This window comes from Delphinus delphis, chromosome 8 (genome assembly GCF_949987515.2).
Source record: "Delphinus delphis chromosome 8, mDelDel1.2, whole genome shotgun sequence".
NCBI classification, from domain to species: Eukaryota; Metazoa; Chordata; class Mammalia; order Artiodactyla; family Delphinidae; genus Delphinus; species Delphinus delphis.
Window position 1 is genome coordinate 5,768,194 of NC_082690.1, and position 27,874 is coordinate 5,796,067.

General features: G+C 42.5%; 1 long non-coding RNA gene across 8 annotated transcripts in view; it reads right to left on the reverse strand.

Annotated features, from left to right (window-relative positions):
- LOC132429402 (uncharacterized) overlaps nucleotides 1-27,874 on the reverse strand; it is a 285,989-nt gene that overhangs the window by 103,028 nt on the left and 155,087 nt on the right. The window lies entirely within an intron of this gene.

A 27,874-nucleotide genomic window follows, 5' to 3' on the forward strand; every position in this document is an offset into this window, starting at 1 on the left:
AGTTAGACCCACCCCCGGCCCCTTTCCAACCCTGTAGATACCATATGACTCTCCCTCAACACCAGCAGGACGGATTGCAACAGGGAGGTTCTGGACTTGGGGACACCACACATGGCAGAGGGCACAGCCAGCGAGCTCCGTGGAAACAGAGGGATGATGTGAAGGTCTGAACAGGGAGGCCCCCCACTCTTGTGCCCCCTGACACGCCAGAACCCTGCAAGACAGGCCTGTGCCTTTCTAGTCAGGAGACTGAAGGAGTCCTCTCTGAATAAAAGAAAAGGCCTACAATACTGAAGACTGTGGGTCCCTCTCCTCCTTCCCCAGCAAATAAATGTTACAATGAAACTCCCCCCGTCATCAAGCTGAGGCCCCACTCTAGAACTTCCAACAGCTTTGTAGTGTCTCACTCTTAAATAAGCAAAGACAGCTGAGGTCACTAAACATTTTATGAAAGCCTCTAACATGAGGATAGAAATTAAGCAGAAAAGTTGTATTCACAGAGAAACAGACAGATAGACAATGGAGGGAGCAGGCAACACTTTTTTTTTTTTTTTGAATGGGAGAGGCTATATCCCAATGAAACATTTTAAAAAATTTATTTATATATTTTTTATACAGCAGGTTCTTATTAGTTATCTATTTTATACATATCAATGTATACATGTCAATCCCAACCTCCCAGTTCATCCCACCACCACCACCACCCCACCACCACTTCTCCCCTTGGTGTCCATACATTTTTTTCTCTACATCTGTGTCTCTATTTCCAGGCAACATTTTTTTTAACAAAACAAGCTATTAACATCCTCAGACAGATGAGAAGATACCACACTCAAGAACAGGATGCTATTGGAAGAAAGTCAGAGAAGCAGAAAGAGCTCTTGGGGATTCAAAGTGTTAGTGAAAATTAAAAATACAAAAAAGCAATTGGATGGAGAGGAAGTTAAAGTTCAGGAAATTTCCAAGGACCAAAAGTAAAGAATGGAAGCTAGGAGAGGAAAAGTGAGAAATTAGAGGACAAATCCGGAGAGTCCTATATCCAATTTCCAATTGAGGGGAACATATAAGATCTAAGGGAGGAAGTAATTAAAGAAATAATACAAGAAAGTTTCCCAAAACCAAAGTGAATTTCTAGACTGAAGGAGTCCACCAAGTATGAAAAAAAAATCCACACAAAACATATCATTGTGGAATTTCAGAAAGGGCCAGATAATGAGAAGATCCTAAAAAACTCTAGAAAGAGAAAAAAAAAGTAACACGTATTCTGGAGAGAAAAACTTAGCATATAAAGAATCAGGAATCAGAATTGCATTGGACTTTCCAAGAGCAACAATAGAAGCTAAAATACAATGGAACAATGCCTTCCAAAGTATGTGCAGAAATCGTTCCCAGCCCAGAATTCTAAAGCCAGTCAAACTCAATCAAGTGGGAGAGTAAAGATGTTTTCAAAATTTTACCTCCCATGTACTCTTTATCACCCATGTACCCTTTTCAAGAAGCCACTGCTTCACCAAAGAAAGAGTGGAGGAAGGAGAAAATAAAGCAAGAAAGAAGATGCAGTATTCAGGGAATAGGGGGTCTAAGTCGGAAGAGAGCAGGACGGTGGGGATGGAGGAAGGAGGACCCCAGGACTGCCAGGCATCAGGCCTGGAGAGGAGCCAGTGCAGATCCCAGCAGGAGGAGGCGGGGCAGGCACAGGAAGGGGCCTGAAAGGGGCGGGGAGACCAGTGATCCGCCTGGTGCTTCTGACCCTGTGGAGAGGGCTTTTACAGTGCTCTAAGCGTTGGAGGCATAATTCTGATAGACTCATAGAAATTTTAATGAAGACAAATGACTCCATAAAAACGTTTTATAAAAGAAGGGAATGTAATTATTACCGTTTGTGGCTCAATATATACATAATCCTGTAAAAGTGTAGTACTGGTTTAACCAAAATTGTGAATTATGGAATATAGGAAGGAAAAATATGTATGTGTTGCAGGGGCAGATTGTGATAAAACTAAAACTCTCATCTACTATAGTAAGAGGCCAACACGTGATGCCTTAAATGAAAAAACAACAACAATAAATAATAGCACATTACTTGGAAACATGACTGTAAATACCTAATGAAAAAGCTGAGAGTTGCAAATGACAAAACTTATATATAAATGAGAGAAGGTGGAGCTTGAAACACTTTATCATCCCTGTCACACTGTTTGACTCTATGCAGGCATCACTTTGGATACATTTTTATTTTTTAAAATTAATTAATTAATTAATTTTAATTTTTGGCTGCATCGGATCTTCGTTGCTGTGCGTGGGCTTTCTCTAGTTGCAGCGAGCGAGGGCTACTCTTCGTTGCCGTGCGCAGGCTTCTCATTACGGTGGCTTTTCTTGTTGCAGAGCACGGGCTCTAGGTGCACAGGCTTCAGTAGTTGTGGCACATGGGCTCAGTAGTTGTGTCTCACGGGCTCTAGAGTGCAGGCTCAGTAGTTGGGGTGCACGGGCTTAGTTGCTCCGCAGCATGTGGGATCTTCCCGGACCAAGGATCAAACCCGTTTCCCCTGCATTGGCAGGCGGATTCTTAACCACTGCGCCACCAGGGAAGTCCCTGGATACATTTTTAAACAGTTCAACAACAGAAGGGGAACAATGTGTAATGAGAGTAGATTTCATACACTGAAGCCCTGGGGATAAGGAAGTGGAGGGGATCTTAGAATTCCTTAGCCAGTGGAGCTTGGAGTGAAACTGGAGCAGAGGTGGGTGTGATGGGCAAGCAACAGGGTGAGCTTTGGCACCAAGCGAATAGTGAGCAGAGTGAAGACAAAAACAAGTCCCAGACACTTGGGAGGAAGTGTAAGAAAACCTGTCCCCAAATGATGTGCAGCTCAGTACGGGTGCCTCAAAGCCCTTTCCCCTGAAGCACCCCAGCTTCCCCGCACCCCTGGGCCCTCGCTGGAGGAACCAGGTGCCGTCAGGATAATTTAAGTTGTGTGGAAGCTCTGCCCTTATTTTACTGAATGGGAAATTTTTTGTAAAGTGCTTTCACAGGTTTACTCTGACTTAGGTCTCTAACTGAATCTTCCCTTAAGATTTAAAGTTTCTCCAGTGCAAATTCACTCACAAAGGGGTTTTCCAAAACGTGTTCATCACACTTTCATTCTGTGCTCGTGTTCCTACCACTGGAATTCCTTCTTCTCCTCTGCTTCCACCTCCATCTGGCCAACTGGGCCTCGCTGTTACGACTTCTCAGACATCATTTTCCTCCAGGAAGCCTTCCTGGACTTCTTCTTGGTGTTCTGCTCCCCAACCAAGATGGATAAGATGGCTTTCCTCTGCGTTCCCAGAGTGCGTTGTGTATAGTCCTACCTTTACACTTAGCCCATGGGAGTGGAATTATCCACTGGCCTTCTGCCATCACTGTTCCATCTCCCCAACAGAACTGTGCATTTCTGAGCTTAGGAGCCTTATTTGATTATCTCTGGATCCCTACCAGCACCAGCACCAGCACCAAATGGACTAGCCCAGAAGGCAGCAATCACAGGAGGTAGTTGGTTAAGACCTGAAGGATGAAGCTTGACCCCTAAATACAGAGTGAATGAGAAAAGGGGCTTCTCGAAGCAAAGGGCTTGGCAAGCAGAGGCCTGGCTAGGTTGACCAGTACTGCAGGAAAAACGCTTGGCTAGGAGCCTGGCACAGAGTAAGGGCCCACAACTGGTAGAAGTTATTGTGATTATTGTTTATAAGAAAATATCAGGGGGGCGCTGGAGGCTTTTAAGCTATATTATGACATTTTCTGCGATTGACAAAGGTTGCTGGGCAGCCAGCAGGGTGGATGAATTGAACGAGAAGAAAAGTAGAGGCAGAGAAAGGAATTGGGAGGCTTTCACCAACAGCTCGAAGACAAGTTAGAGGGCCCGAGTCAAAGCAGAGCAGAAACAAGGGCTACAGCCACACAGAAACATGTTTTCTGAACATCCTCTGGCCTCTCTCCTGCTCTGCAAACCTGCCTACCTGCAGAGCCTCACCCAGAAATTGTCAGGAACCTGTGCAGAAAGGTCCATTCCGAGGACAGTGCCAAAGCAATTCAGCATGTAACAATGCATTAAAATAGCAGAGTTGGTGGGAGGAGAGGAAAAACACTGTAACCTTCCCCCGGGGACCCAGAAGGCCCTAACATGCATCCCTAATCCCCCGGAAACTTCTGCAATCCAAACGTCCAAACGAGAAGGTTTAAATGAGAATGAAACCCCATACGATGCACACGTGCTCACACACATGCGTATGTGTTTTTGAGGCGGGTGCCAGACTCGGAGAGCCCGGGCCAGCTGAGGAATGTCTTCCAGACCTAGAGAACCAGAGCTCCCATCCGCTGGAGCACAGGCGGGGAGTGGGGAGTGGAGCAGTAGAGGAGGGGCCCTGGGCCTGATGGCCTCTCTCTAGGTATTAAGCTCAGGAGCTCATTCCAGATTGGAAACACATGCGCTGCGAGGCAAGACAGGAACCAGAAATCAACAACACATAAAAATATTTCCTTCCAAGACACTTCCCTCTACGATCTCGCCCCTCCTCCCCAGGCTTTACTTCCCTCCTTTATGGGCAATGGGGCTTGCTGGGGAGGTACAGGCTCTTGTGCCCCATAAATAATAATATGAAGAGAGGCTTTACATATGGTTTGTGTCTCTATTTCTGAGTCATTCAGAATGCACCTGAAGTTGTAACAGCCAAGGGAGAGATTTCCAATGGCACGTAAAGCCTGCTTTGAGAAATGGGTAAAACGGGCTTCTCTGTTTCACCTCAGTGTTTCGTTTCGCTTTTTCCTATTAGTGCCACATGGTGGTGGCACCGTCTCCACACCTGTAGTTAGAACTTGGAGGGAAGTTCACCTTCAAAAGCATATTCCAGAGCAAAAGTGTCTTTTGATCAAGGACTTTCTACCCAGGGCCCACAGATGGTGCCAAGGGATACGTGAGCATCCTCACTCTCCAAAAGGTTCTGTTGTGACGGTTTGCCTCTGTGCGCACACACGGATTTTTCTAAGGAGAAAGCCCACAGGCTGTTGTCAAATTCTCAACAGGATCCATTCCCAAAAGTGTTTAGAAATTGGTGACTTAGCTGTTCCCCAGCCCAGTGGCCCCCACTCTCATCTGAGGTTTGAATCCTCTCCTTATAGTTTCATTCATGCAATAATCCAGTCTATGCTTGAACACCGCCAGTGATGACCACCTGACCGAGCAGCCTAATAACTGAGAACAGAGGCTGTGGGGCTGGGGCTCCAAAGCAGGGGTTCAGAGCCTGGTGCTGTCCTTTCTGACTGCGTGGCTTTGGGTCAGTGGTTCAGCCTAGTTCATCTTCACTTTTATCATCTATATATGTATATGGAGCATAACACGTCTTGGGTATTTTTGAGATTAAATGAAACAATGTATGCAAAATTTGTAGCGCAGCGCATGGGAACGTAGTATGTGGACGAGAAATGTCATTGCTGTTGCTATCGTCCTCATCTCTTTTTTTTTTTGAGGTACACGGGCCTCTCACTGTTGTGGCCTCTCGCGTTGTGGAGCACAGGCTCCGGACGCGCAGGCCCAGTGGCCATGGCTCACGGGCCCAGCCGCTCCGCGGCATGTGGGATCTTCCCGGACCGGGGCACGAACCCACGTCCCCTGCATCGGCAGGCGGACTCTCAACCACTGCGCCACCAGGGAAGCCCTTTTTTTTAATACGATTTTTTTATTTGCTGTTTTTTAAAATTGAAGTATAGTTGATTTACAATGTTGTGTTAATTTCTGCTGTACAGCAAAGTGACTCAGTTATACATATATATATATTCTTTTTCATTATGGTTTATCCCAGGATATTGAATATAGTTTGCTGTGTTATACATTAGGACCTTGTTATTTATCCATTCTCTATATAACAGTTTGCATCTGCTAATCCCAAACTATCATCCTCATCTTTATCATCATTGCTATTAGTATAGAGACAACTCATTACCATTCTGAAAGAAATGGTAATCCTTTCTGTTTTTCTTCCTTAACAAAATTCTTCTGCCTTATGTTGAACCAAAATCTGCTTCCCTGCAGCTTCTGGTCATTGGCATTCCTTGACACTTGGTCACACAGAGCAAGAGATAGACCTCAAATGCAGGCTGTCCCGTCGTTCAAAGTAGCATCCCAGGAAAACTTGCCTTCTATAATAAAGCATTATAGTAGGACTCACTCAATTAAAAAAGGGAAATTAAAGTGAGAGAGCTTTAGACTCAAGATAACAAAGTGGTTTTTTTTTTCAATTTGTTTCATGAAGACATTTCGACAATAAAGCTTTAAGTGGATAGTTTTAAAACTTAAAACACCTCTGAGCAAATCTTACCTTTTACCCAAAAGATTTTGCCTGCTCTTCCTATGACTATTGAATGACCACCAGCACTGGCATTAACAGTGTTTCTTACAAATTCTTCTAACTCCTTATCTCCCTCTGTTACGATAAACAAAGGCACTCAAGCGAAGTCAGCATGTTACACACTACAGCTGATGGCCCCCCGGAGCAGAGCTAATTCCTGATCCTGACGCAATGATATTCCCGATTCTCTCATCTCCAGACAGATAATGGCTGTCCTGTTCTCCTTTGAGCTTTCAGCACTTACCACAGTGTCTGGCTCCTGTTAGGAACTTAAAAGATATTTGTAAAATGAATGAAGAATGAATGAATGAATGAACTTATAAGCAGTAGTAGCTTGGGCAAAGTAAATCACGTCCCTTTATTAACCCATTATGTCATATCCAATTTGAGTTATAAAAATTTGTGTTTTTATAGCTTTTATACTTAAAGTGCAATTGAGGACAGATTTTATATTTTCTCACTCCTGAAATCATTTCTTTTATTGGATAAACACACATATCTTTAAATCACTCCATATATTGTGTGTTTTTATATCCTTTCCGCCATCCTCATTCTTGCCTCGCAGACACTGAAGACTGATTATTCATAGGCCCTAGAGATGTCAGCATCCTTAGCTTGGAACCTCGCCCAGCTATCCAGTGTTTGCCCACTGCCCTTCTCCTTGGCTTCATTATGACCTCTTGGGAGCTGGAGGTTTAAAGGAGAAGATAATATTGAAGAGACATGTTAGACCACTGAGCTCAGTTCTTCCTTACATTTAAAGGATCTTCAAGACTAGGTACATGGGGCTGTGTAGTAGCAGAAGTGAATCTTGTATGTGTCACCAAATCATGTGATTCAGAAGGAAGATCTTGTTCTCTAATCGGGGTGATTATCTAAGAGAGTAGATAAAGTCTACTGCCTTGTCTGCTGCCACCCTCACTCGGGCCAGGTAGTTGGCGAAGCCCCAGAAACCAGTCACTTAAAAACAGCCTCCTATTAGTACCGACTATGTGTTAGGGAACAGATTGGGCCAAAAGTGCCTCTGCCTTCAACGAGCTAAAGAGAAAAAAAATACTGAGACAATTTGAAAACAGTATAGTCACACAAACAATTGGCAGAAGAAATTTGCACAAACAGAAATCTATTTAAAAGTTCAGCCTCGATGGCAAGCAAAGACATAAAGACGTTAAAAAAAAATTAAAACTTTAGGGCGATGCCATATTTTTTAATAATTAAAATCTGTCAAGATTGAAAAGAAAGAAGAGTGCCAGAGCTGGTGGACACGCAGAGTCAGCAACCCCGCACGGCCGGTGGAAGGGAAGTAGATCAGGAGAGCCTTTCCAGAAAGCAATTTGGCAGTCAATTGCAGAAACTTTAATAAGTACACCCTGGGACACAGCACTCCCACTTGTAGAAATAATATCCTTAGGAAATTATCAGAGACACACACAGAGATATATGTGCAAAAATATTCCTTGCAGCATAATTCATAATAAAAAGTAGGATACTTAAAATACTGATGTTAGGGAATTTATTAAACTGCAATATATCCATATGATTGAATACTATGCCTAAAGTACTTCAGTGTCATAAATGAATTTTAACCACAAAAACGCTTGCAGTTTATTAAGTGCAAAATTGAAAGAAAAAGAAGCATTCACAGCAGACTGCTCGACAATACACAACCCTTCTGAGACGGTTAACTCGTAGCTTCTCTTAGATCTTAACTCATTCGTTTTCATCTCCTGAGTAGTCAGTGTCTCCATCTTATGCCCTCAAGGTTCCATGTGCCTCTCCTTCATCCTCTTCAACTATATAAACAGAACAAGACTTTGTGTTCATTTGTGTGACTCTTTGATTAATGTCTGACTCTCCAACTATACTGTAGCTGAATGAGGGGTAGGGCCTGTGCTCAGAGCATGTTCAAGTGCTCAATATATTTTGAAAGAAAGATGCATGATACCACTATTCTATAAAAACCCGTATGACCCTACACACAGAAAGGGGACTGGAGTGGCACCTGCACTATCACTATTTTTTTTTTTGGCAGAGACTTAGAATCTCTGCTTATTGTTTATATTTTATTTTTTGGCTGCACCCCACGGCTTGCAGGATCTTAGTTTCCTGACCAGGGACCAAACCTGCACCCTCGGCAGTGAAAGCACGGAGTCCTAACCACTGTCCACTTCACTATTTTTTTTAAATAAATAAATTTATTTATTTATTTTTGGCTGCGTTGGGTCTTCGTTGCTGCACATGGGCTTTCTCTAGTTGCGGCGAGCAGGGGCTACTCTTCGTTGTGGTGCATGGGTTTCTCATGGTGGTGGCTTCTCTTGTTGCAGAGCATGGGCTCTAGGCACGTGGGCTTCAGTAGTTGTGGCATATGGGTTCAGTAGTTGTGGCACACGGACTTAGGTGCTCCATGGCGTGTGGGATCTTCCCGGACCAGGGCTCGAACCCGGGTCCCCTGCATTGGCAGGCAGATTCTTAACCACTGTGCCACTCGGGAAATCCCCAACTATCACTGTTTTGATAATGGAGTTTCTAGGACTAGAGGGGCTGTGAATGATGTTTTCCTCTAAGCCTTCTGAATTGCGTACATTATGTTACTTTGGTCGTTTTTTAAATAATTATTGTTATAGAAACAAAGTTTGCAAATCAGTGTGGTGAGTGACATCTGTCTACAGACAAAATTTCTTGAGCCCTTGGGAATATCTGCTTCATTGGACACAGGAGGGGCTATCAGGAGGGGCTGGGAATCGTATTGGGAGTAGCTAGTAGGGGAGAGATTGGGAGGAGAAAGGAGCAAATTTTTGATCGGAGCTGAGAAAGGCAGGGAAGACCAGGGTGGAGGGATCTGAGCTTCACAGGGAGGACAAGATGCACTGCTGTGCTCTCTGCTGGGCGGGGAAGGAGTCAGGTCCGAAGTGGTGGGAGATGAGATGGGGAGGGAGATGATGGAGAGACTCTAGGTCAGGTTGGAGCCTGTGGTCCAAGAAGTCACTGGGGTTGGTGACGTGCCTGGTTTAGGTTTAAAGAGATCAATCTCATGGCTCTGTGGAGCGTGAACTGGCGAGGGAGAGGCAGCAGGATCTGCTGCAGGATCAGTGTTGAGGCTGTTTCTGCCATCTGGACAGAAGAGATGAGGGTCTGAAATAAAGCTATGGCTGTTGGGATGAACCAGAAAATAATTGTTCAAGAACTACTGAGCAAAGAAAAACGGTGAGAATTGATAACTGAATCGGAGGGGGAAAGAGTCAAAGATAACATCAGATTTCTATCTTCAGTGACTTTATGGTTGTTGCCCCCAAGTGAGATAGAAAATTCCAGGTGTATTTCAGAGGAGGAAGAAGGAATCCACTTCGGACATGTTGAATTAGAAGCTTAGAAGAGAAGTCTGGGCTGGAAATTTAGACTTGAGAGTCATCCACCCATAAGAGATGATGAAAAGCTTGTGGGTGGATAAGATCACCCGGGGAGAGCATTAGCATAGGAAGAGGAACTGATCAAGGATGAGAACCCAGTTACAGGGTAGGCAGAAGGAACGAAGATTTGTGAGGGAAAGAGAAGGTGTGTTCGGACACGTGGAGCAAAAAAGCCAAGGGAAGAGGGATTTTGAAGAGGAAAGAGTGATGGGATGAGCAGATGCAGCAGAGTTCCAGTAAATTAGGACCGAAAGAGTCCAGAAAAGAGCTGCAAGTGAGAAGTGACCAGGGAAGAGCAATTGCAGTCGGAACGTACACAGAAGCCAGACTGCCGGAGGTTTAAGAAAATGAATGGATTATGCAGAATGAGCCTGTGAACATAGATCACTTTCCCCAAAAGTCAGTAAAAAGAGAGAGTCGCTGGGAGGACAGAGTGAAGAAGGGGGAGGGATTTGAAGTCAAAAGGCGGGGGCGTTGAAAATAAAGGAGAAAGAAATGACAGAGGACAAAGTCCCAAAGGAGTCAGGAGGGAACACGGCAAGCACACAGCCCATGCGTCAGCCTGCGCGGAAGAAGGGATGCCTCACCTCCATGCCCTACACCGCTGTGATCAGTGTGGGAGGTTTATTTGTATCGCAATTGCTTATCTGTACTGTAATCGCCAATATCTTCCCGGCCTAATGCTGAGTGAGAAGGTTTGGAAGGGTGGCTGAGAGCTCCTTACAGCTTCCCGTAAATAAGAAGTGAGAGATGGAGCACAGTGACAAACTGGTGCAAAAGAAGGGTGGTGTGTTTCCTGGAACATGCTAGAGCTTTTCAAGACCAGGTAAGAGAGCTCAGTAGGGGCAGTAAACATTCAAACAGCAACCTGGTGCTGAAGAAAGACAGTGAAAAGCATGAGAGCTGGGGATTCCTTTGTACACACTGAAGTTTTGTTTGCCTCATGTAGTCACTTCCCTTAGTTGTTTGGTGGCATTATACTTTTTTTTTTTTTTTGAGTCTCTTAATTTAAAGGTGTGCCAAGAACACAAAAAGGTTGAAAAAGCACTGCCTTGTCCTCCAAGGCTGAGGAAAGGAAAGGAAGACAGGTATGGGTACAGGTGAGTTTATAGACTATTGAGCACTTTTTCTAAACTCTGATGGGGAGAGCTGAATAATTCAGCTCCTTGACAAACCTAATGTTTCCCTGTAAATCCCCTAAATATGAAGGTTATTTCAATGATAACAAGGACAGGGGCCTCTTAACCATTCATGCATGAACCCTCACCATTATGCCTCAACCCAAGTTCATAATGACTTGCCCAGCTGAAACATAGTTTTTTACCTTCTTTTAATTCCTAGTATGCATATATTCTATACAAAACAGCTCAGTTCTTAAAATATATTCTGTTTTCAACAGACATTTATCAAGTACTTCCTGTTTTCCAGCACTTGACTTTGGTTGGGGGTAGGTGTAAGAAACAGAGAAATGAAAGGCATTTCTGCATTTTGAAGGAAAACTTCTACGAGGTTATTGTGCCACTGCAATCATTTATACAATGATCCTTGCAACAAAAGTATTGATTCTAGAAAAAGTTTATCTCTTATTCATTAAATCGTCAGTTCTTTATTAAAAATGCTAAGATGTAGGCTCAACTCCAACACTGTAGTCTAAACCCTAGTGTCTTCCAGCTCCATGACCACTCTCTTTCCCTACCACACGTTACCTGCCTCCTTTATTATTTAGGAGTAATATCTAAACAAATGTATTTTTTTATTTCCATTAAATGATGGAGCTCTTAAGCTGTCCACTTATAGAATCAATCATATCTACTGGAACAAAGAAGCTGTTACTCAGCAATGAGTATAAAAGATGACTTTCTTGGGTTCTCACAGCTGGACAACAGACTTTGCTGAAAGAGAAAGGAAACTCTTCAATTCTGAAAGCTCCCTTTAGGTATCCGGAGCTACCTGTGGTCGGCTCAGATCACAGAGGTTTACAGAGAGTCTTAGCATGGACAGCCAGAGGCATCTAAACAGTCTACCCCTCGGGCTAATTCCCCTAGGAATCCAGTGCCTCCTGACATCTGGACCTCAGGGTGGGGCCGTTAAATGGACACCACAGGTTGGGCCCCACTTCCCACTGTAATTCTAGGATGTGAATGCCTCACTGTGCGCCCCAAGACAACACGGGACGCTCACAACAGAGCTGAAATGCAACATGACATGTTTGTTTAGAATAAGACGAGATGTTCTCTATCCTTTCCTTACCCCAGGATTCTCCATACCTGCGCCTGCTGGTGCAGGAGATCCTCAGAATTTCTAGTGAGCTCCCAGTGAAGAATGTGTAACTTAGCTGCTCTCAAAGGCTTCTCTTATCGAGGCTCTTCTCTGCCTCAAGTATCCTGAATTATTTCTCATTGGTCATGGTTTTCTCAAGACTTAACCATCCCACTCCCTTTGACTGCAGTCCTCTGGTTGTCAGGGTCCCTCTGCATGCAGAATTAATCTGATTTTTTAGGTGGACCTAAACCACGTGCCCAGCACCACGGACAATGGTGTACCGTCTCCCCTGCTCCGGATATGAATCCTGCTTTTCATGCCACCTAAGAACCCACCCTCGTTGATTCATTATTTCACAATGTGGTCTTATCTTAAGAGCAGTCAACCAAGCTTTTTCAAACCAGTTCTGTACCACTTTGTATTTATATAATTTACTTTTAACCGTAAGTGAGGCCTGGACATTTTACCCAGTTGAAGTTCATCTTACTGATTTTGGCCCATAATGTCAGTCTTTTGAGATTATTCTGAAATGCCGCCCAGTTCTGGTCATCTCTTATTCAACATTTTTATCAGCCAATTATATGAAGACATAAAAGATATACATATCAAGCTTGTGGGTAACACAGGAAGTCCTGTATCCCTGGAGACCTCCCTTTGGAATGGCTCTGAAGCATTAATCAGCACATAAAAGAACAAGACATCGCCTCCCTTACAAAAACATAACACAAAGCTTGCCAAGCTTTTTAGAGAAAAGCTCCAGAAATGTGTCTGGCTGAGGATGCAGGCTTCCCTAACTCTTTGGTTCAGAGCTCAGGGGATCAAGTCAGACAGGCCTGTATTGGGGTCCCAGCTGTGGGAGAGTTACTCTGTTTTTCTAAGGCTCAATTTTCTTATTTGAAAATGGAGGTCATGAAAGCAAGCACCTAATCATTTAGCTATGACTACCTAGTAACCACTGCCTATCCAAGCCATTCTCATATCCCCACACTCAAAACACACTGTGACTCACTCCACCTGGAGAGACCCTTTCCCACACACAGGGAGGTATCTTCACCCACTACAGGTCTAAGTCCAACCATGCTTCCACCATACAGAAAGCAAAATACACCCTCAAGAATCAGCCTACTCACCGGTTACGGGAAGGTCCTTTCTCACGTACTCCTTGGCCAATATCCAACCATATGATGGTGTTCAACCATTACAAGTTGGCTTGCTAATAGTTTTAAATGTTCAGTATATACTTATTTCCTTTTTCAAGGATTCCTCTCTCACCAGAAGCAAAAGCAGACAGAGCTAGTGGTGGTGAGAAGGTTCAAATCGTAGCTGTGTCAATTACTAGCGATGTGACCTTGCAGGGATTACTTATTCTGTGCCTGAATTTCTTCACCTGTAAAGTGTGGTTAATAGTAAAATCCACCTCTTAGGCTTGTCATGAGGTTTATGGGTGAACATACATATATAAAGGTCTTAGAATGGAGACTGACATATTTATTTCTTGATACCTCTCTACTCGTCTGTTCTCTTAAAATGTAAACCTTCCTTCCTTCTTTATTTTGTGTTGCCACTTTCCAGCCAGCCCCTGAAGTTAGCACCAAGAAGTCTCCCTCACTTAAGTTCTTTCACTTAATTCCCTCTTGACTGATTACTTCCTTATGATTTTCACACACCATTTAAAGTTTAGGGTTACCACCGTATTTCTCCTATTTACATACGCCATTGATTATAAAATAAATCATCAATTTAAGTGGCTTTTCAGAGAGGAAAATTTAAAAATCACGACCACAATAAATATATGCGCTTTGTCTACATCTAATTTCCAAAACCTAAATAAACACATATGTTTTTAAATGACTGTAGTTAATAATAATGTATTGTACATTTCAAAATTGCTAAGAGAGCAGATCTTAAAAGTTCTCACCACAAGAAAAAAAACTGTAACTGTATGTGGTGATGGCTGTTAACTAGATTTATGGTGGCGATCATTTCACAATATATTCATATATTGAATCAGTATGTTGTGCATCTGAAACTAATATCATGTTATAGGTCAATTACATCTCAATTTTTAAGTGAATATTAATATGTTGGATTTGTATATATGACAAGTGAGGCGTGGAGGGGATAAGAGAACCCTCTCACATATGGACCACAAAGCTCAGCTGGCCATCTTGCAAAGACCTGGGATATCATTGGTTATAAAGAAGAACCAAGCAAAAGAATATGGGTGATTTAGTATGAACAACTGTTTCTGGGAAAATACAAGTTAAAATATATCTACTCATTATATAACATTATTGCTGTCTTTTAAGTGGTGGCAAGTGGTTTCTTTTGTGATTTTTGGTGGTAAAATAAACATAACATAAAATTTACCATTTTAATCATTTTTAATGTAAATTCAGGGGATTAAGAATATTCATGATGTTGTGCAACCATCACCACTATTCATTTCCAAAGCTTTTTCATCATCCCAAACAGAAACTACTACTGCTCTACATTCTGTCTCTATGAATTTGCCTATTCTAAATACTCATGTAAGTGGAATCATACAATACTTGTCCTCTGTGTCTAGCTTATTTCACTTAGCACGTTTTATAGGTTCAACCATGTTGTACCAGGTATCAAAATTTCATTCCATTTTAAGCCTGAAAATTCCACTGTGCGCATGTATGACACATTCACTGGTAATAAACATTTGTGTTGTTGCTGCCTTTTGACTACTGTGATAAAGTTTTATTGAAAATTGCTGAACAAGTATCTGTTTGGGTCCCTGCTTTCAATAACTTTGGGTACATAGAAGTGGAATTTCTGAATCATGTGGTAATTCTATGTTTAACTTTTTGAGAAACCACAGAATAGTTTTCCACAGCAGCTGCAACATTTTACATTCCCACCAGCAATGCAAAAGGGTTCAAATTTTTCCACATCCTCGACAACACTTATTTTCCTTTTTTGCCTTTTTTACAATAGTCAACCTAAGAAATATGAAGTAGAATCTAATTGTTGGTTTTAGTTTGCATTTTCTTAATGGTTAGTGGTGTGGAGCATCTTTTCAGGTGCTCATTGACCTTTTGTATGTCTTCTTTGGAGAAATATCTATTCAAGCCCTTTGTCCATATTTGAATTGGGTGTTTTGCTGTCATTATTGAGTTGTAGGAGCTCTTTATATATTCTAGATATTATCTCTTATCAAATATACAATTTCCAAATATTTTCTTCCATTCTGTGGTCTGCTTTTGCACTCTCTTGACAGTGTCCCTTGAGGCCCCAAAGTTAATTTTTATGAAATCAAATTTATCTTTTTCTTTTGTTATCTGTGCTTTTGCTGTCACACCCAAAAAATCATTGTCAAATTCAATGTCCTGAAGTTTTTCCCTGTATTTCATAGCTTCATAGTTTCAGTTCTTATGTTTAGGTCTTTATTCCACTTTGAGTTAATGTTTGTATGTGGTATTAGGGATGGGTCCAACTTCATCTTTTGCCTGTAGATATCTAATTCTCTCAGGACCAGTTGTACTGAGAACTGTCCTTTCCCCATTAAATGTTCCTCCAAATTTGTTCTTTTTTTTCAAGATTGTTTTGGCTCCTTGGGGTCTCTTGAGAGTCCATATGAATTTTGAGATGAATTTTTCTATCTATGCAGAACATATTGTTGGGATTTTGATAGGGATTGCCATAAATTTGAAGGTCACTTTGGGTAGTATTGTCATCTGAACAATATTACATCTTCCAATTCATGAATACAGGCTGCCTCTTTACCTATTTATGTCTTCTTTCATTGTTTTCAGCAATGTTTTTTAATTTTCAAGTTTACAAGTCTTTTGCTTCCGCAATTAAATTTATTCCTATGTATTTTATATACTTTAGACGCTATTATAAATGGAATTGTTTTCCTGATTTCCTTTTCAAATTGCTCATTGCTAGTGTATAAAAAGGCAACTGATTTCTGTATCTTGATTTTGTATCCCACTGTTTGTTGAATGTGTTTATTAGCTCTAACAGTTTTGTGTGTGTGGAATCTTAGGGTTTTCTATATATAAAATCATATCACCTGCAAACAGAAATACTTCTATGTCTTCCTTTCTAATTTAGATGCCTTTTGTTTCTTTTTCTTGCCTGATTGCTCTAACTTCCAATACTGTGTTGAGTAGAAGTGATGAAAGCAGGTGTTCATGTCTTGTTCCTGATTTTTTAAAAAAATTATCACTTTCACCATTGAGTATATTAGCTGTTGGTTTTTCATAGGTGGCCTTTATCACCTTGAGGAAGTTTCCTTCTATTCTTAGTTTATGGAGTATTCTTTTTTACCATGAAAGGGTATTGAATAGTCAAATGGTTTTCTGCATCAATTGAGGTGATTATGTGTTTTATTTCTTTATTCTACTACTGTGATATATTACATTGATTAATTGTCTTATGTTGAAACAGCCTTGCATTCCAGAAATAAAACTCACTTGGTCATATTGTATAATCCTTTTAATATGCTGCTGAATCTGGTTTGCTAGTATTTTCTTGAGGATTTTTCCAGCAATATTCATGAGGGACATTGGTCTGTAGTTCTCTTTTATTGTCTTGTTTCTGTCTGGCTCTGGTATCAAGTTAATACTGGCCTCATAGAAAGAGCTAAAACGTGTTCCCTCCTCTTCAGTTTTCTGGAAGAGTTTGAGGATTGGTGGTCATTCTTCTCTACATGTTTGGTAGAATTTACCAGTGAAGCCATTCTTCGGGCGTTTCTTTGTTCAGAGGTTTTTAATTACTAATTCAATCACCTTATTAGTCGTATTTTATATTTCTTCATGAATCATTGTTAGTAGATTGTGTTTCTTGGAATTTGTCCATTTCATCTAGATTATCCAACTTGTTGGTATACAAATGTTCATAGCATTCTCTTAAAATCTTTTTATTTCTGTAAAGTTAGTAATAGCCCCACTTTCATTCCCGACTTTAGCTACTTGAGTATCCTCTCTTCTGTTCTTAGTCAGTCTAACTAAAGGTTTGTCAACTTTGTTGACCTTTTCAAAGAAACAACTCTTGGTTTTATTAAATTTCTCTATTGTTTTTCTTGGCCCTATTTTATTTATCTTTGTTCCAATTTTTATCAATTGCTTCCTTCTGCTCACTTTAGGTTTAGATTGCTCTTTTTCTAGTTTTCTAAGTCATAAAGCTAAGTTATTGATTTGAGATCTTATTTCTTTTTTAATGGATGCATTTATAGATATAATTTCCCTCTTAGCACTCTCTTTAAATTATTCCAGAAGTTGTGTATGTTGTTTTCATTTCATTTGTTTCAAGGTGTTTTCTAATTTCCCTGTGATTTCTGCTTTGACCCATTGATTTAAGGCTGTGTTGTTTAATTTCTACATGTTTGTGAATTTTCCAATTTTCCTCCTGTTATTCATTTTTAGCTTCAGCCCATTGTGATCAGAAAATATACTTTGTATGATTTAAGTTTTTCACTTTATTAAGACTTGTTTTGTGACCTAACATATGATCTATCATGGAGAATGTTCCATGTACACTTGAGAAAGTATGTATTCTGCTATTATTGGGTGATGTGTTCTATATATGTCTGTTAGGTCTAATTGGCTTATAGTGTTCTTCACATCCTCTATTTCCTTATTGATCTTCTATCTGGTTGTTTTATCCATTATTGAAAGTGGGGGTATTGAAGTCTCTATTATTGTAGAGCTGTCCATTTCTCTCTTCAATTTTGTCAATGTTGGCTTCATATATTTGGGGGATCTGATGTTTGGTGCATGTATGCTTATAATTGTTAGATTTTCCTGATAAACTGATGCTTTTATTAACATACATTGCCTTTCTTTGTCTCTTGTAACAGTTTTTGATTTAAAGTATATTCTTTCTGATATTAATGTATGCACTCTGGCTCTCTGCTGGTGATTCTTCACATGGAATATTTTTTTCCATTCTTTCACTTTCAATCTATTTGTGTCTTTAGATGTAAAGTGAGTCTCTTATAGACAGCCTATAGTTAGATCATACGTTTTAATCCATTCGTTCGATCTGTGCCTTTTTGGTTGGGGAGTTTAATCCATTTATATTTAAGGTAATTACTGATAAGGAATGACTTACTTCTGACATTTTGCCATTTGTTTTCTGTCCCTCATTTGTTTCATTATTGTTTTCTGTTGTGTTTAGTTGATTTTTTGTAGTGACACATTTTGATCCGTTTCTTATTTCTTTTTGTGTATATTCTATAGATATTTTCATTGTGGTTACTATTGGGATTACTTATAATATCCTAAAATTGTAATAATTTAATTTGAATTTGTACCAGCTTAACTTCAATTGCATACTAAAACTGTAATCCTATACAGCTCTGCCCCTCACTTCATGTTAGTAACACCACAAATTACATCTGTATACATTGCCCAATAACATAAGTTTATAATTCTTTTTTATACATTTGCTTTACAAATGTTGTAGAAAATTAAAAGTGGAGTTAAAAACCAAAATTGGGGCTTCCCTGGTGGTGCAGTGGTTGAGAGTCTGCCTGCCGATGCAGGGGACACAGGTTCGTGCCCCGGTCCAGGAAGATCCCACATGCCACGGAGTGGCTAGGCCCGTGAGCCATGGCTGCTGAGCCTGCGCGTCCGGAGCCTGTGCTCCACAACGGGAGAGGCCACAACAGTGAGAGGCCCGTGTAATGCAAAAAAACAAAAACAAAAACAAAAAAACCCAAATTGCAATAATACTGGCTTTTATGTTCATCCATGTATTTAACTTTACAGGAGATTGTTATTTCTTTCTATAGCTTCAAATTGTTGTCTAGTGTCCTTTCATTTCAACCTGAAGAACTCCCTTTAGCAGATCTAGTTATAATAAAACCCCTTAGATTTTGCTTATCTAGAAACATCTTAATTTATATCTCATTTTTGGAGGACATTTTTGTCAGATACAGAATTCTTAACTGCAATATGTTTTCTTTCAGCAATTTAAATATATCATCCCACTGTATCCTGCCTCCAAAGGTTCTGATGAGAAATTGGGTAATAAACCTACAATATTAAGGATCCCTTGTACATGACGAGTTGTTTACCTCTTGCTGCTTTCAAATTTCTCTCTTCTGAAATTTCAACAATTTTCCTAGAATGTGTCTCAGAGTGGGTCGCTGAGCTTACCCTACTTGGAGTTAGTTGAGCTTCTTGCATTTGTAGATTTACGTCTTTCATCAAATTTGACACTTTGCAGCCATTATTTCTTCAAATAATCTTTCTGTTCCTTTCTCTTCTCCTACTGGGACTCCCATAATGTTATGTTGATCTGCTTGATAGTTCCCAATGCTTTATGCTTTCTTCACTTTTCTTTGTTCCTATTTCTTTCTGATCCTCAGATTGGATCATTTTAATCATCCTATCTTCTGCATTGGTTCTTCTGCATGCTCAAACCTGCCGTTGAACCCCCTCATGGATTTTTCACTTTTTTCCCTTTATTCTTTTAATTTATTAAAGTATAGTTGACTTACAATATTATATTAGTTTCAGGTGTACAACATAGTGATTCAGTATTTTTATAGGTTATACATCATACAAAGTTCATATAAGATATTGACTATATTCCCTGTGCTATACATCACATCCCTGTGACTTATTTACTTTATAACTGGCAGTTGGTACCTCTTAATGCTCTTCATCTATTTTGCTGCTCCCCACACCTCTCTCCCCTGTGGTAACCACTAGTTTGTTCTTTGTATCTGTGAGTCTGTTTCTGTTTTATTATATTTGTTCATTTGTTTTGTTTTTCAGATTCCACATATAAGTGAAATCATATAGTATTTGACTTATTTCACTTAACATAATACCCTCTAGGTCTATCCATGTTTTCACAAATAACAAGATTTCATTCTTTTTTATGGCTCATCTATCTTTCCTTTTTATAGCTGATCACACCTTCTTTATCCATTTACCTGTCAATGGGCACTTTGGTTGCTTCAATATCTTGGCTATTGTAAATACTGCTGCTATGAACATTCTGGTGTGTATATCTTTTTGAATTAGTGTTTTTGTTTTCTTCAGATAACTACCCAGGAAAGGAATTTCTGGATCATGTAGTAGTTCTATTTTTAATTTTTTAAGGAACCTCCATACTGTTTTCCATAGTGGCTGCATCAATTTACATTCCCACCAACAGTGCAAGAGGGTTCCCTTTTCTCCACATCCTCAACAACACTTGTTATTTTTTGTCTTTTTAACAATAGCCATTCTGACAAGTGTGGAATGATATCTCATTTTGGTTTTGATTTGCATTTCCCTGGGAGTGAGCAAGTCTGTGTGTGAGCCTTTAAGAGTGAAGTCTTGATTCCTACAGCCCTCCAGTAAGCCCCACTGTTTTTCAAAACCAGCCAAGGGAGCTTGTCTTCCTAGTTCCAGATCCTGGGGCTGTGGTGCCCAATGTGGGGCTCAAACCCCTACTCCTTAGGGAGGATCCCTGAGATTGTGATAGCCGCCTCCTCTTCTGGTTGCCCACCAGGGGTGTGGGTCCCAAGAGATCACATCTCTTCCCTTCCTACCAGCCACAGTGTGGCTTTTTCTTTATACCCTTGGTTGTAGAAAAGCTGTTCTGCTAGTCTTAATGTTGTTCTCAGAGAGAGTTTTTCTATATGTGTTTGTAGTTTTGGTGTATTTGTAGGATGAGATGAGCTCAGGGTCTTCCTAGTCCACCATCCTCCATATGCTTTTTCTTTATCCCCCCCAGTGTATTTTTTATTTAAGCTATGACAGTTTTCAGCTGCAGAACTTCTGTTTAGTTCCTTTATATAATTTCTATCTCTGACTTTCCTGGTGGTGCAGGGGTTAAGAATCTGCCTGCCAATGCAGGGGACCTGGGTTCAAGCCCTGGCGCGGGAAGATCCCACATGCCATGGAGCAACTAAGCCCGTGTGCCACAAGTACTGAGCCTGTGCTCTAGAGCCCATGAGCCACAACTACTGAGCCCGCATGCCACAACTACTGAAGCCCACATGCCTAGAGCCCATGCTCCACAACAAGAGAAGCCACCACAATGAGAAGCCTGCACGCAACAATGAAGAGTAGCCCCCGCTCACCGCCACTAGAGAAAGCCCACATGCAGCAACGAAGACCCAACGCAGCCAAAAATAAATAAATAAATTTATTTTAAAAAATTTCTCTCTCTCTCTTTTTTTGTATTCTCATTTTGTTTTCATGTTGTTTTCCTGATTTCCTTTAGTTTTTGTTCATGTTTTTGCTCTTTAGCTCTTTGAGCATATTTGACAATTAATCTTTTTATCATGGGTGTGTATTTGTCTTCAGTTCAACTTTAAGCTCCTTAAAAAGCAATGACTATGTCATTTTTCCATACTTAATGGAATCCTGTGTCCTTAGATCATACAATGGAAAAAAGGATGTGCCCTGTTGAAACCTGAGCTCAAATCTCATCTCCTGCTCTATGATTCTGTACAATTCCCTTAACCTCAACCTCTCTGCTTCCCAGCTTCCTCAATAAGTTGGTCAGGATAATAACTGAAAGAGTGGATATGGAAATGCTTGTACATAATGGGCACTCAGGAAATGTCATGTATTGCATGCGATCTGTGGTAGTGAACAAATTCTTGTCCAAATGGTACATGTCTGTTCATCTTTCTAGTTAACTGTTTCCTGTGTGTCAAGGTTTGAGATCACCAAACCCAGGCTAACCAAAACCCATATATCTGTTTTAGAGTCCAGCCCAGTATTGTTTTGGCATTACCACTTATGTTTTCGAGTTGCCTCTGCTCTGAGCCTACTTCTGCATTCCATCCTGTCTACTTGAAAGTCAGATTGAGGAAACCTCAGCTCCATGGACAACAGATAATTTACTTTAGGACACTCAGACCTTCTCTACCTCCTAGGAGGCCAGCTCCCAAGCATAGTGGATTCAGCCTAGGGGAAGAAAGTAAAACCACCACATGCATCCTTCTTGGAAACACTTGTGATTCCTGATTCACAGCTCTTTATTATATTTGTGTATATGTACCTATGTATGTTATTAACCATACCTCAAGATTAACTTGGCCAACTCTAGCGATAGGGAAGGAAATGGTTAGCTCCCCCTTTCCCTGTGTATGTTTGGAACCAAATTAAAAGATAACAATACCAATTTTCCTACCAAAGTAACTTTTGGGAAACATGGCTTAGATGTGTAGCGACAATGGGCTCCCCAACACTGAACTCTGAAATTCACCAGACTTAACCACCCAGCCATGGCAGTCCTAGACCAGGCATGCCTCACCTGCAAGAGCAGAACCCACCCTCTCAAGTCTCTGCTGTAGAAAGCGAGGATAAGGGGAGTGCGTCGGTAGATACAGGAAGCACGTGGAGAAAGGGGGCTGCGTTATCCAAGCCCAGCCCCTGACCCCCAGTTTGCCAATCAGAATAATCACATCACTTCTCATTCAAGTACACCTTGATTTACAAATCTTCTGGGATTTATTTATTTGCGGTACGCGGGCCTCTCACTGTTGTGGCCTCTCCTGTTGTGGAGCACAGGCTCTGGACACGCAGGCTCAGCAGCCATGGCTCATGGGCCCAGCCGCTCCGTGGCATGTGGGATCTTCCTGGACTGGGGCACGAACCCGTGTCCCCTGCATCAGCAGGTGGACTCTCAACCACTGCGCCACCAGGGAAGCCCTCATCTATTTTTTTTAATAAGTGAATTTTTATTTTTATTTATTTAATTAATTTTTACTGGAGCATAGTTGCTTTAGAGTTGTTAGTTTCTGCTGTACGGCAAAGTGAATCAGCTATACGTATACATATATCCCCTCTTTTTTTGGATTTCCTTCCCATTTAGGTCACCACAGAGCACTGAGTAGAGTTCCCTGTGCTGTACAGTAGGTTCTCATTAGTTATCTATGTTATACATAGTAGTGTATATATGTCAATCCTAATCTCCCAATTCACCCCACCCTCCCTTCCTCATTTAATGCTGACAATAACCTTCTCAGAGAGGCCCTGTTCCACCCTTCACACCCTCTAGGGTACAAGGGTCATGTCTCGGGCCAAGGGACTTGGCCTGTCTCGCTCCCTGTGTACCCAGGACCAAAAGCAGCATGTGCCGGTCCAGGAAAGGTGCTTAATCAATATTTGCTGAATATGTATCTCTGTTTTCAAATGAGGACACTGCAAACTAGAAAGGTTAAGTGACTTTTCAAAGTTACACAGGTTACAAGGAAAAAGTCAGAACCCAAACCCAGCTCTGGCTGACTCCGTGGCCTGTTTGCTTTTCCATTTTTCTCCTCCTTGTAGAGTGGAAAGCAGGCTGGCGTGGCCGTCAGGACACCAGCTTCTACTTGCAGTTCTGCCTCTACAGCTGTGAACTTGGGCAAGTGACTTCACTTCCCTGGGCGCCAATGTTCTTCACCGTGAATTAAAGGGCCAGAGCAGCCAACATCCAAGATTCCTTCCAGCGCTCAGGGCTGTGGCTAACGTGGATCAGGGGGCCCCCAGCGTCGTGGTCTGAGTCACAGTGGACGCTCCCCAGGAAACAGAGACCTGGAAAGGTCAGCTGATGGGTGGTCTGACCAAAATCTTGGAAAATGTGGAGCAAGAAGCTGCCCGGGGAATGAAAGGCTGATGAGTGTCCAGCTCTCTTTCCCGTCAGGAATGTGTGTCCCATCCTCACCCTTGGGAGAGTGGTCACTGCTGCTCAGACCCAGGGCAGCGGGTGTCCTGCAGCTCCGGGGGTTCAGCATCCGCTGTTTTCAGAGCCTCACGACCATTCCTGTCGGCGAGCGATGCTCTCCGGTGATGAGAGCTGGTTGAGGTTTGGGGATTACAAAACTCTAAATTCTGAATGTTAACTTCGGCCACATTCACAAAATCCCCTTAATTGCAATTTCATTTTAAACACTCTTTGCTCAGTGAGGTTCTTCCATTTACAACACAGTGGTCCAGGAGAAACAACCACGCAGCTGCTGTGAATTATGTGTTATGTTAAAGATGCCTAGTATCAGACTTTACAAGGTTTTACTGCCTCTGCTTTCATACTATTATTAAGAGCAATTTGTGTATGTTTGTACAGGCTTTCTCCCAACAGATCTTGTTTTCTTCCCAGGAAGTCCAAAGGGGCTCGCACGCAGTGTTTGACATCCCTTTCTTCTAGTCTGTGGCTGCCCTTGTTCAGTGAGGTGAAGAAGGCTGGGTCACGTGGGAGTGGGGGGACCTGCACCCTTTTGGGGGTCGGGGTCCCTTCCAGAACCTGGTGAAAGCCCCATTTCCATTCTCCCATTCCTAAGTTATATGTGCACATACTCACAACATGTCACAAGCAAGTTCAAGTGGTTCTAGGACCCCCTGAAGCCCAGCCGCAGAGGCCCCTAATGCTAGATTAAAACCTGGGTCATTTTAACACATGGCACTCAGAACAATGGGGCATCCTTATGAAAAGAGAAAAAAATTAACCTTGACCCTCACCTTACACCTTATATAAATATTAACTCAAATGGACCAGAGGCTTAAAAGTAAGTGCTAAAACTAGAACTATACTAGAAGAAAATAGAGGAGAAAATCTTTGTGGCCACGGGTAAGACAGACTTCTTAGCTATGACACCAAAAGCGTGAAGCATAAAAGAAAATAGTGACCACCAGGACTTCACCAAAACTGAAAGCTTTTACTCTTTGGAAGACGTTGTTAAGAAAATAAAAAGACAAGCCGCAAACTGGGAAAAGAAATATTTGCAGAACACTTAACTCTGTCCTCCTCTTAAGAAACTTGCCTGGAAGTTCTGCCCCAGAATGTTTGCTTCCCTTTTGTTTTAACCCTTAGCTGGGTAGTAGCCTGGGAAAGGCTGCCTTTCAGCTGGGCATAAGGCTACCGGAGTAACACTGGGTTTTGTGACCAAGGCAGGAGGAGGAAATGCAGATTGGGTAGGTAACCAAGAGCGCGCCACAGGGGCAATGCAAACTTTTGAAGAAGACGGAATCTCAGCATGTGGTAACAAAGCACTCCCCACAAGTCTGGCCCTGTCCCTGGGGCTTGGTAAGCAGAACAGTCTCGAGCTTGGAGCTCCGTCTACCACAGGACAGGCCTTACACACAGGAGGCCATGTGGCAAGACGCGTGTGCGGACTATAGGTGTCAGGGCTGCAGAGCGCAGGAGAGAGCCCCCCCCAGGGTGCACCTGTCCTCACACTGGTGAAGGCTGTGGTCCAGAGCTCGGCCTTTACAGCAAGTGATTTCAGGAAGCAGGGGAAGGACTCAAGACACGGAAGCAGGCAGTAGGATGCTGCCTTCAAGAACTAAAAAGGCAATGTGCCTGGCGCAGCAGCAGGGGTGTGCTGAGAAGGTGGAGTTAAAGTGGGTCTGAGCCAGGTCGAGGCAAATCCTGAAAGCCAGACAGAGAACCTGGGGCTTGATGACAAAGTAGGTGGACTCTCCTAGAACCGAGGGGTGACTTGATGAAAATTGAACTATTCTGATCTGCTGTTCCTTCTCCAAAGAGACACCTGGTCATCAACGTTCTTCATCCCCACCGTTAGGGAAGATACACAGGCATCGGCCAGTGAGCACCATCAGTCACCCTCCAGTGCAGAAGCAGAGGGCAGCGTCCCTCCCCAGCACAGCACCCAAAACGTACTAGCAAGCGATCAGAGTTGGCCCTCTGGACACACCCCGTGTGGTGGGGCTGACAGATAAGCCCTGCCCTTTGCTCCCCACACCCACCGACCCCTCTTCTGCCCCCAGTGCCCCCAACTGAGCCACCCCCGCCCATTTTCACCCTGATTTCGCTGTTGCTGTGTATTTTTCAGGCTGTAGCCGTTCTCCCTGTCATTGCTTTGTATTCACTTAAGCCTGATTTCACCTGGAAAAAAAGGTCAGACGTGAACCAGAACCCAGTGGGACATGGCCATAACCAGGTCCCTCAGGAATGGCCCTGGAAAGATTGTCCCACAGGATGGGACACAGGATGGCAGGGGGCTGGGGGGAAAGCGGACAGAAGCATCAGAAGCAAGGGGAGCAATGACCCCGATGTGAGGAGGTGGGCATGGTGTGAATAAAGATGGGAGGGTCAACGTCAGACACTCACAGAGGCGAGAGGTCTTGGTCAGAGAACAGGGAGCTTACGGTCCAGTGTGGAGGCCACAGCCCCATCCAACAGCGGGCAAACCACATAAGGTGGGTCTAGGGGTCCGAGGCTCTGTTCATCCTGGAGTGACATCTCCCTGAGCTTGAGGTCACTTCCGCGAGCAAAGCAAAATATAAGGGAAAGGATATTATGCTGACGAGTGAGGTAGCTGCTCTTGTGTGAAAATCAGGGGGCAACAGGGTGGCTCTGAGAGCTTTTAAAGGCTTTCTCCTCTCCTAACAATGCATCAGAGGAGAGATTTGCCTCATGCGCTTTTCACATGCGTGTATCTGTCCCGGAGTCGCCATGGTGACGCTGTGTATGTTTGCACGGCTGGAAGCATCAGAGATGGAAAATGAAGCCAGGGTGGACCAGAGCAGGGAGCTCTGCAGGAATTTCCCTCTGATCCTCTGCAGGCAGTCAGCTAAACAGAAAGCTAATGTGCCCGTCGGAGCTTCATCATCAAACTTGGTATTTCCAACAGCTCAAGGAGGGAAGAAGTCACAAAGCACAACAGTTATTCCTGGGAGTGTTCAGGTAAACCTATCTTCCCCAAGCAGAGTTCAGCAGGTAGGGATTTCCTAGTGAGAGTCCCGCGGGTCGGTCCTGCAGGCCCAGGTGCAGCACCAACACAGCAGGGCGGAAGGGAGGGTCTCAAAGACAGTGGGTGGGACCGCTGTCACCAGTGGGGCCGACAGCACACAGGTCAGGAAGGCATCCATGATGTCCGTGCTGCCTGGACCTGTGCGTCTGTGAGGGATCCCTTTTCTAGATGAGACCTGTCACCTCGTTGCTGATGTCCCACAGGCGAGAACCTCAGTGTTCACGGCAATTCCTCAAGCAAGACAGTCAGCCTTTTAACCACTTCTTTGTCTTCTTAATCACCTCCCAACATTCCCTTAAATCGAGGGAGGCATAAACTAGACAACACGGAGGATTCTGACCAGCATTTAGTCCAATGATGGACTAATGTCTCTATCACCTAAACTTATTTTTAGGTAAATCACATAACATACGTATGATGGTCAGCATTTAATCCAGTGTCTAGCTCAAAATATTAGGTGCTCAAAAATATTTGTCAAACAAATGAGCAAAGTTCCCATAGATAGGTGGGACAGTGTCCAGGAAATATGGAAATGATTCCCACCTAGAGGTCTCGTGAGCTGCTTTGCAAGGGGTACGGTACAGAGAGACTGTTGAACAGGATGGGGTGCTAAGCTAACTGTGCATCTAACCCACCCCCCTTTCTTACATAGAGTCATTCCTACACAAACTTCAGGAGCATGGAGATCAAAATGTACCTGGAAATGTACTGTAGATCTCAGCTGACCGGTAGAATGTCTTTCCCACTATGAAGGCCTAAGATTTGGGCAGATGGCAAAGCAGGCTAAAAATAACATAAAATATACAAAACATCATCGCATTTTCCTGCAGGCAGTAAAAACAACTTCTTAGGCCGGCAGCAAAGCTCCAAATAAAAAGTGCACTGAAATGTGTTTTGCAGGATGGAGATACTGTCTGAAAGAGCACCTGAGTACTCTCCTGAATTTATAGGCTGCTTTGTCGCTGTTCGCTTTTGTATCAGGCCAAGTAATAAAGTCATTCAGTCGTTCAACAGACATTTATAATCTAGAGCAGTGGTTCTCTACCGGGGCAATTCTGTCCCCCAGGGCACATGGGTAACATCTGAAGACATCTTTGATTGTCACAGCTTGGTGGAGGGTGCTATTGGCATCTGGGAGAGG